The sequence below is a fragment of the Crinia signifera genome, chromosome 1 (genome assembly GCF_055691185.1).
Source record: "Crinia signifera chromosome 1, ASM5569118v1, whole genome shotgun sequence".
Classification (NCBI taxonomy): Eukaryota; Metazoa; Chordata; class Amphibia; order Anura; family Myobatrachidae; genus Crinia; species Crinia signifera.
In genome coordinates this window covers 376,227,872-376,241,500 of record NC_139217.1, presented here as the reverse complement: position 1 = coordinate 376,241,500, position 13,629 = coordinate 376,227,872, and positions in this window count along the sequence as shown.

Here is a 13,629-nt window from a genome sequence, read left to right as displayed (position 1 = left end):
AATTATTAATGAAGGAGAAAAGATCACAGCGGGAACACTATGCTGATTCGGACAGAGACGCTGCCTAGGCGGCCGCGGGAACACTACGCTGATTCTGACAGGGACGCTTGCGGAAACACTACGCTACTTCTGACTGACTACGATAACTACCCTGGCTCTGACTGACTACGCTAACTAGGCTGGCCGCTGGAACACTACGCTGATTCTGACAGTGCTGCTATGCTAACTACGTACCGGGCGCCCGGCTAATACACAAGTACCAAAAAAATATTTGCTGCTACAGATGTAGCGGGGGTCGTCTTTCCAGGGGCTGGTTATTTTATCGCCAGCCCCGCCGGCGGCCGGCTACCGCTAGGGGCATGAGAAGCTCGCGCGCACCTCGGCAACGGAGCCTGCCGCTGCTCTCCTCGGCCTCCCCCGCCGTCGCCGCCGGTCCCCCTCAAAGCCCCGACCTCCCCCGAACTGGGCAGCGTCTCCCCGAAGCGGAGAGGGGCAGGGAGACGCTGCCCAGCCGCCGCGATACTGGGATGCATGTGCGCATGAGACGCACGTGCGTCCCAGTCCCTATCGCCGGCGCTCACCAGTGAAAGGGACATGGCAGGTGCCGAGATTGAATGAGCGGCACTACATCTGTATGTTCCCAAAACATTCCTTTTCAGGGGTTAACAACAAATATTAAGTATCCCCTGAATGTTTGCAATAGGGACCACAGCAGATATGACACCATTCCCATCAGTAGCCACATCCCTATAGGTTTCTAAAGGGCATGGGATGCTGCCAGATTTATCAATATCCTGAATGCAAAGCATTCCAGAGATTTACTCATATTTCTCGCCATCTGACCTGTTGTAGCCTATGGGCTACATGTCACGTACTCCTCTCTGGTAGAGAGGGTTCCCACGCGACCCTCCCTGGGAATGACTGCTGTGCATGTGCAGCAGACCCACTGCTATACTAAGAACATTGTATGGATGGCCATAGACCATCGATGTTTCAAAATCATCAATGGTTTATGACCAATGTCAAATACTTTTGCCATGGATGGGGGAGATGGTTTCCCTCCTTCGATGGCACAGCAAAACCGAAGTTTTGCTTTTGTTTTTTTGTTTTTTCAAAGTGTCGGGACCCGGAGCCACTGTTCCCATGGGTGCACTATAATACATAGTGCCAGTCACAGGTGGATTTACCGCTAGTCAACAAAGGCAGCTACCTAGGGCCTGGTGAATCCGTCCAGGCCATTTTGCCTGATAGTATGCGAGCACTTTAAGTGAATTATTGTTATTTCTTTAACTTCCCTTACGATTACAGTTGCCAGCCATTCCATCTTTCTGCTGTGGCTTTTACTGTGTGTCCGCCCCCTCCTGCCGACCACAGCGTCTGTGGCCCCTCTGCCGTTGTCTGGCGTGTCTCACTATCCACTCCCTACCGCCCTGCGTCTTTCACTCGACCCCTCTACCACCCAGCATCTCTCTATCCTCTTCCTACCACTCTCTGTCTATATCCCCATCATATGGCCCTGCAGACGCCGCCCTGCAGAATACCGCTCCCCCCCCCCCCCCGGACACATCCCCTTGCATGTGCCCGCAGCAGTAGAAATCATTCAATGGTTGCCAGACAGTTGAGACTGACTTATATTTGCAGCAGCCGGGACAAAGACATGATGTCAGCCGCCCACCCTGTCTTCATCCCGCGTACCCATGGGACGCCCACTCTGTCCATTCCTTTATTGATCTCAGTGCTTTTGTCAGTCCAGGTTCTGTGTGACCACTAGCAGCAGTAATGCCAGGGGTGCCAGGGACATCTTCATCTAAATCTTCCTGTTCTGCAGTGGCCGCAGTGCGCCGATGATCCTGACAACAAAAGTATCAGTTTCCAGGTGGGTTCAATGCGTGCTATGTGCTGACCTGAGAATGCCCTTACCTGATGGCCGCTCTTGGGTGCATGGAAAGCGGCAGGCCTTGGAGAAAGCTCAGGCCCCGTAGCAGCCACATCCCTGCACCCACAGTAGTTACGCCACTGACTAATAGAGTAAAATGTTATGAACATCAAACTGTTAAAGCGATATATATAGGATCTGTGTATGCATCACTGAGATAGGAAATGTTCCATGGTGACTGTCTCTGCACAATGTATTTAGCTGCATTTTGTTCCAGGAAGTTGTGTTTACTAAAATTCCCTAATGGAAACAGTTCTGCATTTGCAACTGAGCTAAATGGTTAGTATGACAAACAGAATGCTATAAATAGGAGAAAGGGGCGGCCTACAGTATATAGCAGGGCCTGATTAAGGGTTCCAGCCACCCTATGCTAATACAGAACTGCCCCCCCCCCCCCCCCCCCCCACACACACACACACACACACACACACACCCTGCATTAATATTTTTATTACCTATGTGCTCATTGCTTGGAGTTACATGCTCATTGCTCGGATGCCTCCGCAGGGTGACAGAGTAGAGGGGTAGGATGGGGTTGTGCTAGGGGAAGATGGGCATGGGTCTAGAATGGAAGAAATCATGCACATTAGATGGGAAAGTGGGCTGCACTGTGGCAGAGAAAATGAAGGAGGCGGGCCATTGTGAATAGACACACACACACACAGCACAGTGCATAGACACACACACAAACATTGGGCCTTATTCTAGTTCACTCTTTCTGACAAAATCCTTCTTAGATGGACAAAACCATTTGCACTGCAGGGGGGAAGATGTAAAATGTGCAGAGAGAATTAGATTTGGGTGAGTTATTTTGTTTCTGTGCAGGGTATATACTGACTGCTTTATATAGATCTCACTTTGCAGTAAAACCCCACCCAATCTAGTTCTCTCTGCGCAAGTAACATCTGCCCCACCTGCAGTGCACATGGTTGTGTCCATCTAAGAAGGATTTTGTCAGAAAGAGTTAACTAGAATAAGGCCCATTGTGCATAAACACACAGCATTGTGCACACATACTTATACAGTATAGGGCTTAGGCACACGGCATAGGGAGTACTGAAACAGAAAATAGACACACACAGCAGTGTGCACAGACACACAACCAGGGCCATCTTTCCGTATGGGCTTAATGGGCACTTGCCCAGGGGCCCCAGATGTATGAGGGCCCTATGCTGATAGCTGAGGATCCCATTTTTCCAGGGATACCAGAATTTTGAAAATCGGCCCTGGGGAACTGGAGATATCCAACTTCAAAGCAGCAGTCCACATCTGACCTGTTAATTGCATTTCCCAGCCATATTTCTCAGGATCACACTGACATAGATTTTTTTCTGAGAGCTGCGAATCTCCCCTTTCTGTCAACACTAGCGGCTTGTCTCTATCATGCCCAGAACCAGATATACAGTATCAGCCTTCCAGCAGCCGGTCCCTGCTCCAGCTCCAAACGTCTGGTGTACAGTTTTATATTTTTGTCAATGGATTGCTCTGGCTCCTGATCTCTGATCCCCAAGTCCCCAGCACCTCCTGAGAGTTGGAACTCTGTTTTTATACTATTGAAGGCAAAGAGATCTATTTCCAGATAATGGCGATATCTGAAGTCAAACAAGCTGCCCTTCCACCGGAAAATTATGAATATTAACCCCACTCCATTATCCAACCCTCCCCTGCGTATAAAACACCCCCTACCTCTCTGGAAGTCATTTACAAGGGACCCTTCATTCAGCTCAGTGCCCCCTTCCACGCATTAGTGTTCTCCCTCCCACCCCCCTGTGCAGTAAAGGAGTAATTAGCAGAAGTTACTGCTCCAGGTCCTACATGTTGAGTGAAAGATAGAGCACCCCCTGCCACCCGTGGGACATCAAAGCTGCTGCTGATAGCACCCCTCACCCCTAGGAGGGGAGAATGGGTAAGGGCCCCAGTGCATTGCTTTGCCCAGGGGCCCACACTGCTGTTAAGACGGCCCTGCGCACACACACACACACACAGCATTGTGCACAGGCACACACACAGCATGTAGCTGTATGGCAGTCTCATCCTTACCAGGCTGACAGGGTGCACACTGTGGGCGGGATGTTCTAGCATCCGCCGCCCTACTGTACATCGCCCCTCTCAGCCAGGTACCACGTTCTTCTTAATAATCGCATACGCTCTAACATATGCGATTATTAACGCAAAGGACAGCTCTTTGTGGGGGCATGCTGGGAGGGGTGCCTGATGACTGACCGGCAGTATGGATTCCGACAGTCATTACACCGACGTTGGACGTTGGTCTGAGTGCCGGCAGTCAGGATTCCAACGTCGGGCTAATGACTGTTGGAATCCCGACTGTCGGTGTGTTATACCACACCCGCTGGGAGGGATCCGTGATGGATCCCTCACACAGGCTTTTATATGGAATCACCAGCAAAAGTTGGCGATTCCTTTTGCAGCGTTGACCCGGCAGAGGGGCATTAGAACATATGGAAATGTGATTATGGAGTTTTTACCGCATTTCTGTTTTAGAGCATCCTGCCCTGTATCCGCTGCCGGCCACATATCGGTCCTCCTGCATCAGCTGCTGGCTGCGGCTGACATGCTTCATCCAGCCGCCCTCCATAGCCCCTCCCCCCTTCTCCACCTTGTCATTCCAGCAGCAGCTTCTTGCAGTCCGTGGATTTGGTATACTGGCGTTCCGGGAACACTCAGCTCCATCATATCCTCCGCGTTATTCACAGAGCCTGTGGATATGATGCCTCCCCCCAGGTGGTCGGACACAGGTCCACATATGGTGCTGCCCTCACTTGCATATGGCTAGCCCATGGCTGCCAAGAGTGAAGGGAGGGGGGCAGGAACTAAATACCCAGGACCGGTCTTGCTGGAGGGGCCCGGCTGGGGCCCTGGTCCGACCCCCCCCCTTCCCTCCCAGGCAGCAGCAGCATCACAAACCTACAGCATGTGCTGTGCTGACAGCAGGCTCAGCGTGACCATCTCACTGACGGCTCACATTGAGTCTGCTATCAGCACAGCACAGGCTGTAGGTGTGTGTGTGGGGGGGGGGGGGGGGGGCGCAATAACACTCCCCCCTCTACTTTAGAGTGCTATTTCACCCCCCTAAACTTTTTGGGGTGCGTGTGACCTAATCGCTGGATGTGGCCACGCCTCCCTTGATTAGGCCAGCCCCAAAGATTTTTACTGGGGCCCAGCGTACCTCTCGGCAGCCTTGCCTGGCCTGGCAAGACCCAGGTCTCCAGGTTGCAGCCTGATCAGCCTATTGGTTGATCAGACCTTGCTATATAGTCAGGAAAAATGGTATGTTTGTGTCATATTAGTATATTAATAGAGGGCCTGATTCAGTGTTGATTGCAAAAGCCAAATGTTTCTCAAATATGAAAAACCATGTGCACTGCAATTGGGCAAATTTAACATGTACAGAGAGAGCTCACCATACATCTACAGATTGATTGTTAGATTGGGCTGGTTGGAACAAACACCTGGTAATATCTGAATGAAGGGTTTGGGCAGTTTTCCAGCGATTCAAAGCAAATTGCCAACTGTTTGCTCCAACCAGCCAGATCGGACAATAAATCTATAGATGTATGGCCAGCTTTAGATTTGGGTGGGGTGTGTTTAAACTGAAATCTAAATTGCACCGCAGACTGCACTGCCACTAGTCTGATAGGAGGGGAGGGATGGGGGTCGGGCTCCACAGGCCGCACTGCCATTGGTCTGATAGGAGGGGGGGTGGGCACCACAGGCTGCACTGCCGCTGGTCTGATAGGAGGGGAATGAAAGGGTTATCAGGTACCGCACTGCTGTCTGTCCTCCTCCCTGCTTGACCCTTAACCCCCGGAACCGCCACAGTTTTTCCCACCCTCCGGAGTAGGGATGCCAATCCCGGGGCATTTTTTCAATCCCGGGATTGGGGATTGAAAAATGCTCAATCCCGGGATTCCCGGGATCCCGGGATTGGCCTCCCTGATAAAAAAAAAAAAAAAAAACTGCCCGGGCCGCACTTAAGAACATCCCCACCATTTCTCTATAACCCCCCCCTGCCCTGCACTGCACTGTCACTTACACGGGGTTGACAGGCAGTTGCAGGACCATCATCTCCAGCAGTCGGTGGCCTTGGAGCATCACAGTTGGCGGGCGGGCGGCGGCTTGGAGCATCACAGCGAGCGGGAGAGAACATCGGGAGGGCGGCTCGGAGCTGCTCAGCAGGCGGGCGGCTAAGCGCATGAAACGGAGGAGGGAGAGTGGGGGACTGGGAGCAAGTTGGCAGCACACGCCGTGAACAGGTAATAAGTGTGCTGTGCTGTAGCACCATGGCGGCGGCCGGGTTGTGCAGCGTGACGTTATGTCAAGGGTCACGCTGCGCAGCCCGACCGCTGCCATGGCGCTACAGCACACTTGCGAGAACAGCCGCTGCCGGTATGCCTGCCTGTTATTACAAGCGGGTACTAATCCCGCAATCCCGGGATTGAAAGGCTCGATCCCGGGATTAAAATCCCGCCGTTTTTAGGCCAAAATCCCGGGATCCCGCCGATCCCGATCCCGGGATTGGCCTCCCTACTCCGGAGTCCGCAGCTTCATACTCACCACCCGCCGGGTGCAGAGCGGCCTCTGTGGCAGGTCCCAGTGGTAGAGGGTGACCACCGGCTCTATGCGCAGAGCCTGTCTAGGAGTGCCTGGTAGGAGTACCCGTCCCGGCTGGCACCTGCCTCCATCCCGTTTGAGAAAAGGCACGACCATGAGATGGAGAACCTGTACCCTGAGTCCCTGGGCAGCCGGTTGTAGCTGTCGCTGGCCATGTTCCCACTGCAACTTCCTTCCCTGTGGCAGTAAGTGTCCCAGATGGAGGGCTCCCTGCCATTCTGCTACCAGACCAACTGGTAGGCAGCTGTGCCCACTGCCCACATGAAGTCCAGAGGGGAAGGTGTCAAAGAGGAACTTGGCATCCTCAGGGAAGAGGAGCCAGTTCTCTGTACCCACAGGGTAGGTGCTGCTCAGTGCTAGGCACAACACCACTGCCCAGGTGACACCCCTGCTAATCTCTGGGCACTGGCAGGGAACACAGGCAATTCTCTATTGGTCCTAGGCAATGTTCCCTCTAATTTTACGAAGGCTGTGTGCGGCTAAAAATTTTGGCTATGCAACTTTGGAATGAAACTTACATTTTTGTGCGTCACTTATATTTAACTGGAAAATGACGTTCAGCATTTGTGTTAACTTTACTTCAAAATGATATTAAACATTTAAACATTCAAAATACAGTACATAATGTAGTTAATGGGTGAAACACACATTAATTGAGTCCACAACTGCAAAAAGGGACCACTGCTGCTTTGTGCGCTCAGTTGTAATGTCTGTGCGCACGTTCGTCAAGGTGTGTGCGCGCGCACGTGCGCACAGCTTAGAGGGAACACTGGTCCTAGGGGATTATAGGACCCTCCAACTCCCGGATCACCCAGCAGCTAGGGACAGGCCATTAATCTGTGCCATTAAGCTGTGCTGCTTCCCCTGCTGTGTACAACACCTCTCACACTTAGGGATGCAGGGGCATACAGGTGCCACCCTCCAGTGTGCACACACCTCTCACACTGGGTGCATACAGGTGCCTCATCCAGATGTGCACACACCTCTCACACTGAGGGATGTAGGGGCATACAGGTAATTGCTGGGGGCACAGTCAGCACTGAGCATTTTAAAGGGCAGGTATTGAGGTGGTAATCCTTATGAGCTGTTAGGAATCACAAACTAGAGGTGCTGCGTGGATGGGGCAGGGAAGCAGAGTGAGAGTCAGGATGCAATTACTAGGCCTATAAGCATTAGGTCGACAGTCACTTGGTTGACATGCATTGGGTCAACATGGAAAAGGTTTACATGCGTTTTTTTATTGCCGTCCCCTCCCCCTGTCATCCCTTTCCCTCTCCCTGTCATCCCTCTCACTCTCCCTACTGTCACTCTCCTCATCCCTATGTCCCTTATGTCCCTGCTGTCCCTCTCTGTCCTTGCCATCACTGTCCCTATGTCAGTGCTGTCCCTCTCTCTGTCTGTGCTGTCCCTCTCTCTGATGTCCCTCTTGCTGTTCCTGCTGTCCCTCCTGCTGTTTCTGCTGTCCCTCTCCCTGTCGTTATGTCACTGCTATCCCTCTCTCTGTCTCTGCTGTCACTGCTGTGATTTTCCCTGTCTCAGCCTCCTCTGCAAAGTTGCTGCTGACCACAGCCTCCTCCTCCACCCCACCGCCATTGAACCCAGCCTCCTCCTCTGCAAGGCTGCTGCCAATCACAGCCTTAGGTAAGGTAATCTTACCCTGCTGCTTGTATTGTGTTGTCACTCTCTGTTATCACTCTCTTTGACCCAGCTGTCACTCTCCCTGTCCTTTTTGTCATCCTGTCCTTGTCTGCCCCTGCCTTACCTCTCCTTCCCCCTGCTGCCCCTCTCTCCCTGCCATCCCTCTTTCTCTGTCCCTACTATCCCTCTCCACGTCTCTCTGTCCCTGCTGTCCCTTTCCCCATCTCTCTGTCCCTGCTGTCCCTCTTTCTGCCTCTGCTTCTCTCTCCCTATGTCCCTGCTGTCACGCTCTCTCCCTGCTGTCTCTTTCTCTGCCTCTGCTGTCCCTGGCTCTTTCTGTGTGGAAAAATGTTGAATTTTGTCTCATTCTGTGTGGCATAATATGTAAGGAGCCCTAGTACTAGATAGATATAAGGGATCATACTATTGCGGTGTATAAGGGCCATATGGTACACTACACATAAGGACATGCCCCCTTTTGAGTGGCCACACCCCTTTTTACAGAGCTCATGCAGAACAACACCCTTCATTTTTCCATACCCCCACTTTAAAATTTCCACTTCAACCACTGATTATGACACATTAAAAGTAGTGATTTTGTGTAAAAAAAATGTGTCACAATGTGTTGAGAAATTATATATATATAGCTTAGTATACACAATAGGCGGAATCCACAAGGTAGGACATAAAATATGTTGACCTAAGCGAGCCTTCTAGCTCTTTCATTTCAAAGCACGTTTACTTTCGATTTCTCAGACAGGTTGTTACAAACCAGGTGGCTGACATACTGTTTTAGAACGTTCACTTACATTTTTGTTGTTCAAAGAGTAATGTGATTTGAGCCAATAAATAAAGAATTTTTTAGTAATCCTGCCCTTTGTTTGCAGACAATAAACCAAGAATTGACACGTGATTAAGAACTTAATAAAATGTTACTTTGCTCTTAGTAATCCTATCCAGCTTTGTGTATTTTAAGCTTGAGTCATATTGAGAATTGAAGCAGCTAATATTTTCCTGAGTGGAGTAATTGTGACTAGTGCTGCAGGAGAGTGTAGTCATAAACACCCCATACTCTATTGCAGCACCAATTGTAAAATACATAAAAATAGAAACACTTATGTGATATATAGTTACAAGTATGGCCAGCTGGGCTGCAAGTCCCCACTGCCCCATGGTAAATTGTTCCTTGCTACTGCTGCATATACGGCGGGTTGGAAATGGTATAGCCGCACACAGCCGTGTAGGACTGTCAAATAGATAAAGAGAGGAAGTTTAGTTGGGCTTTGGTGGAATAAGGCACAAGGTGGGTGGGGTTGAGTATAGCGGGAGGTGGTTACTGATTGGGGAGACCCGCATTAATTATGAGGGTGTATTGTGATTGGGGAGGCACAGTGGTGAAACTCCCAGAGGCAATGCCAAAAAAAACCAAGAACAACCTTTTCATGTGTCAACCATTGCATGTTGACCTTTTGTCTATGTTGAGCTTGTGCATGTTGGCACTTTGGTGTCGACTTATGAACTGTTTAGAATGATACAGCTGAACTAACAAATGCATATTGAATGCATATTGTTCTTTGACCTCCTTTATTATAATGTCTAACCAGAGACTGAACGTGTAGGTGGGGACAGAGCTGCCTGGTGACTCCTCTGGTCTCTCAGCCAGTGATCTGAGGAGTCTGAAGTAACAGACTTAAACTTACTTCAGAATCCTCACATCACTGGCTTAGAGATCCATGGAGTCCATCAGAGAGCCCTGTCCTCCACCCTAGTGCTTGCCACCCTCCCAGCAGCAAGCTCATCAGGGAGCTCCACCCTAATGCTCGCCAAACACCTAAAACAGTATGTCAGCCATCTGGTTTGTGACAACCTGTCTGAGAAATCGATAGTAAATGCGTTTCAAATTGAAAGAGCTAGTAGGCTTGCATAGGTTGACATATTTTATGTCCTACCTTGTCGTCCTGCAGTGGTTGTTTGGAGGTAAGTCAAGTCCACTCAAGTGGGAGGGGGTCTGTCTGATGATGACGAGGACCTGGAATGAAGTACAGTAGTGTATGAGGAGGAAGGGGAGCCCAGTGAGACATGTGGGATGGGGAACGGAAGCACAGTGAGGCATGTGGGATGGGGAACGGAAGCACAGTGAGGCATGTGGGATGGGGAACGGAAGCACAGTGAGGCATGTGGGATGGGGAACGGAAGCACAGTGAGGCATGTGGGATGGGAAACGGAAGCACAGTGAGGCATGTGGGATGGGAAACGGAAGCACAGTGAGGCATGTGGGATGGGGAACGGAAGCACAGTGAGGCATGTGGGATGGGGAACGGAAGCACAGTGAGACATGTGGGATGGGGAACGGAAGCACAGTGAGGCATGTGGGATGGGGAACGGAAGCACAGTGAGGCATGTGGGATGGGGAACGGAAGCACAGTGAGGCATGTGGGATGGGGAAGGGAAGCACAGTGAGGCATGTGGGATGGGGAACGGAAGCACAGTGAGGCATGTGGGATGGGGAACGGAAGCACAGTGAGGCATGTGGGATGGGGAACGGAAGCACAGTGAGGCATGTGGGATGGGGAACGGAAGCACAGTGAGACATGTGGGATGGGGAACGGAAGCACAGTGAGGCATGTGGGATGGGGAACGGAAGCACAGTGAGGCATGTGGGATGGGGAACGGAAGCACAGTGAGGCATGTGGGATGGGGAAGGGAAGCACAGTGAGGCATGTGGGATGGGGAACGGAAGCACAGTGAGGCATGTGGGATGGGGAAGGGAAGCACAGTGAGGCATGTGGGATGGGGAACGGAAGCACAGTGAGACATGTGGGATGGGGAACGGAAGCACAGTGAGGCATGTGGGATGGGGAACGGAAGCACAGTGAGGCATGTGGGATGGGGAACGGAAGCACAGTGAGACATGTGGGATGGGGAACGGAAGCACAGTGAGGCATGTGGGATGGGGAACGGAAGCACAGTGAGGCATGTGGGATGGGGAACGGAAGCACAGTGAGGCATGTGGGATGGGGAACGGAAGCACAGTGAGTCATGTGGGATGGGGAACGGAAGCACAGTGAGACATGTGGGATGGGGAACGGAAGCACAGTGAGGCATGTGGGATGGGGAACGGAAGCACAGTGAGGCATGTGGGATGGGGAACGGAAGCACAGTGAGGCATGTAGGATGGGGAACGGAAGCACAGTGAAGCATGTGGGATGGGGAACGGAAGCACAGTGAGGCATGTGGGATGGGGAACGGAAGCACAGTGAGGCATGTGGGATGGGGAACGGAAGCACAGTGAGACATGTGGGATGGGGAACGGAAGCACAGTGAGGCATGTGGGATGGGGAACGGAAGCACAGTGAGGCATGTGGGATGGGGAACGGAAGCACAGTGAGGCATGTGGGATGGGGAACGGAAGCACAGTGAGGCATGTGGAATGGGGAACGGAAGCACAGTGAGGCATGTGGGATGGGTAACGGAAGCACAGTGAGGCATGTGGGATGGGGAACGGAAGCACAGTGAGGCATGTGGGATGGGGAACGGAAGCACAGTGAGGCATGTGGGATGGGGAATGGAAGCACAGTGAGGCATGTGGGATGGGGAACGGAAGCACAGTGAGGCATGTGGGATGGCCCGGTCATGTGACAAAGTTTTAGCAGATATCTATAGGTACAGTGCCGATGGTCAATCTGGTTCCATTGCACAACCTTGGTGCATTTAAGTTGTGAATAAGAATCACCGGTGATCCAAACTTCAATGTTGATACAGTATGTGCGGTGGCATTCCGGGTGGTTCCAATGAATTCAAAAATGCAATCGGATAATTGACAGCTTGTTCTTCGTCCATTACTGTGCCGATGGATTTGTATTTGACTGTTTTGCCGGGCAGTGTCAATTGAATTTGCTCATTGAGCTTGTTGACATCATCATTTTTTGGTGCCAAAATTGCATGTTCGCACAGGCAATCCAAATTTTTTTAGTTGGTTGTTAGATTTGAAAATACGTTATCGACAACGGCTTGAATATTCAGTTGCATTTGACAGTTCGGCGGGAACGAAATCTCATTCTTGGAGCGATCAATTAATTGCCAATAAAAAAATAATCTGTTGATCCGATCACTACCAAACTTCACAGGATCACCCGCTGGGCTAATCTGAAGATTGCCTGAAAATGTAATCAAAATCGGTCAGGCCGTTTTGGAGTCCATAGGGAACATACACACATCGATTTTTATACATATAGAGTAAACGGTTCCAAAACCGAAGCATTCCCCATTAATTTCCCCCTGACCTTCTTCAATCTCTCAACACTTTTATTGGCAAGCTGCTCAATCAGAGGTCTGTCATTCAGGTGCCAACAGGGAGGGGTAAATCTGGTTAGGAAAAAAAAAAAAACAGTTTGTTTCCCTATTGCACACTGAATGAGAAATATACATATAATAATCAGATAATACAGAGATCTTGGTTGCATATATCTGCAGATATAGGGTTAAGCCCCCAGGCCGTACGTCAAGGCATCTCTGTCACTGGGGGTCCCTAACACTGGGTATAGGTCTGGGGTGTGGGCCCCCAATATGCCGGCACAGGCTGACTACTCCAGGGCAGCACACAAATGAAAGTTAGTAGGTGTTAAATAAGAAGCACATAAGTGCTATGTAGGAAGGTGAAGGTGTGATTAAAATAATACATACAATGTGATAGGGAAAAACATAAATGTTAATAAAGTGTTAGGGTGTGTCGACCTGGAGCAGACCAGCCATACCAACAAAGAGGGAATCACACTCCCAAACCCATCCCATGCACAATAACATGTGATTCCCTCTTTGTTGGTATGGCTGGTCTGCTCCAGGTCGACATACCCTAACACTTTATTAACATTTATGTTTTTCCCTATCACACTGTATGTATTATTTTAATCACACCTTCACCTTCCTACATAGCACTTATGTGCTTCTTATTTAACACCTACTAACTTTCATTTGTGTGCTGCCCTGGAGTAGTCAGCCTGTGCCGGCATATTGGGGGCCCACACCCCAGACCCATACCCAGTGTTAGGGACCCCCAGTGACAGAGATGCCTTGACGTACGGCCTGGGGGCTTAACCCTATATCTGCAGATATATGCAACCAAGATCTCTGTATTATCTGATTATTATATGTATATTTCTCATTCAGTGTGCAATAGGGAAACAAACTGTTTTTTTTTTTTTCCTAACCTTCTTCAATCTCTACAAGCTAAATTTCAATATTCCTGGCATGCTGATAGCCTTTAGTATTTGGAAATTCACATTACCCCCACGATAAACAAATTAATTCAAGCCAATTATGTCCCAATTCTCCACAAGATCTCGCTGGTGTCCACTGACTGGATGATGTTGCACATCTCATGGCTTGGCAGAATTGCGGCTTTGAAGATGTTGATACTGCCTAAG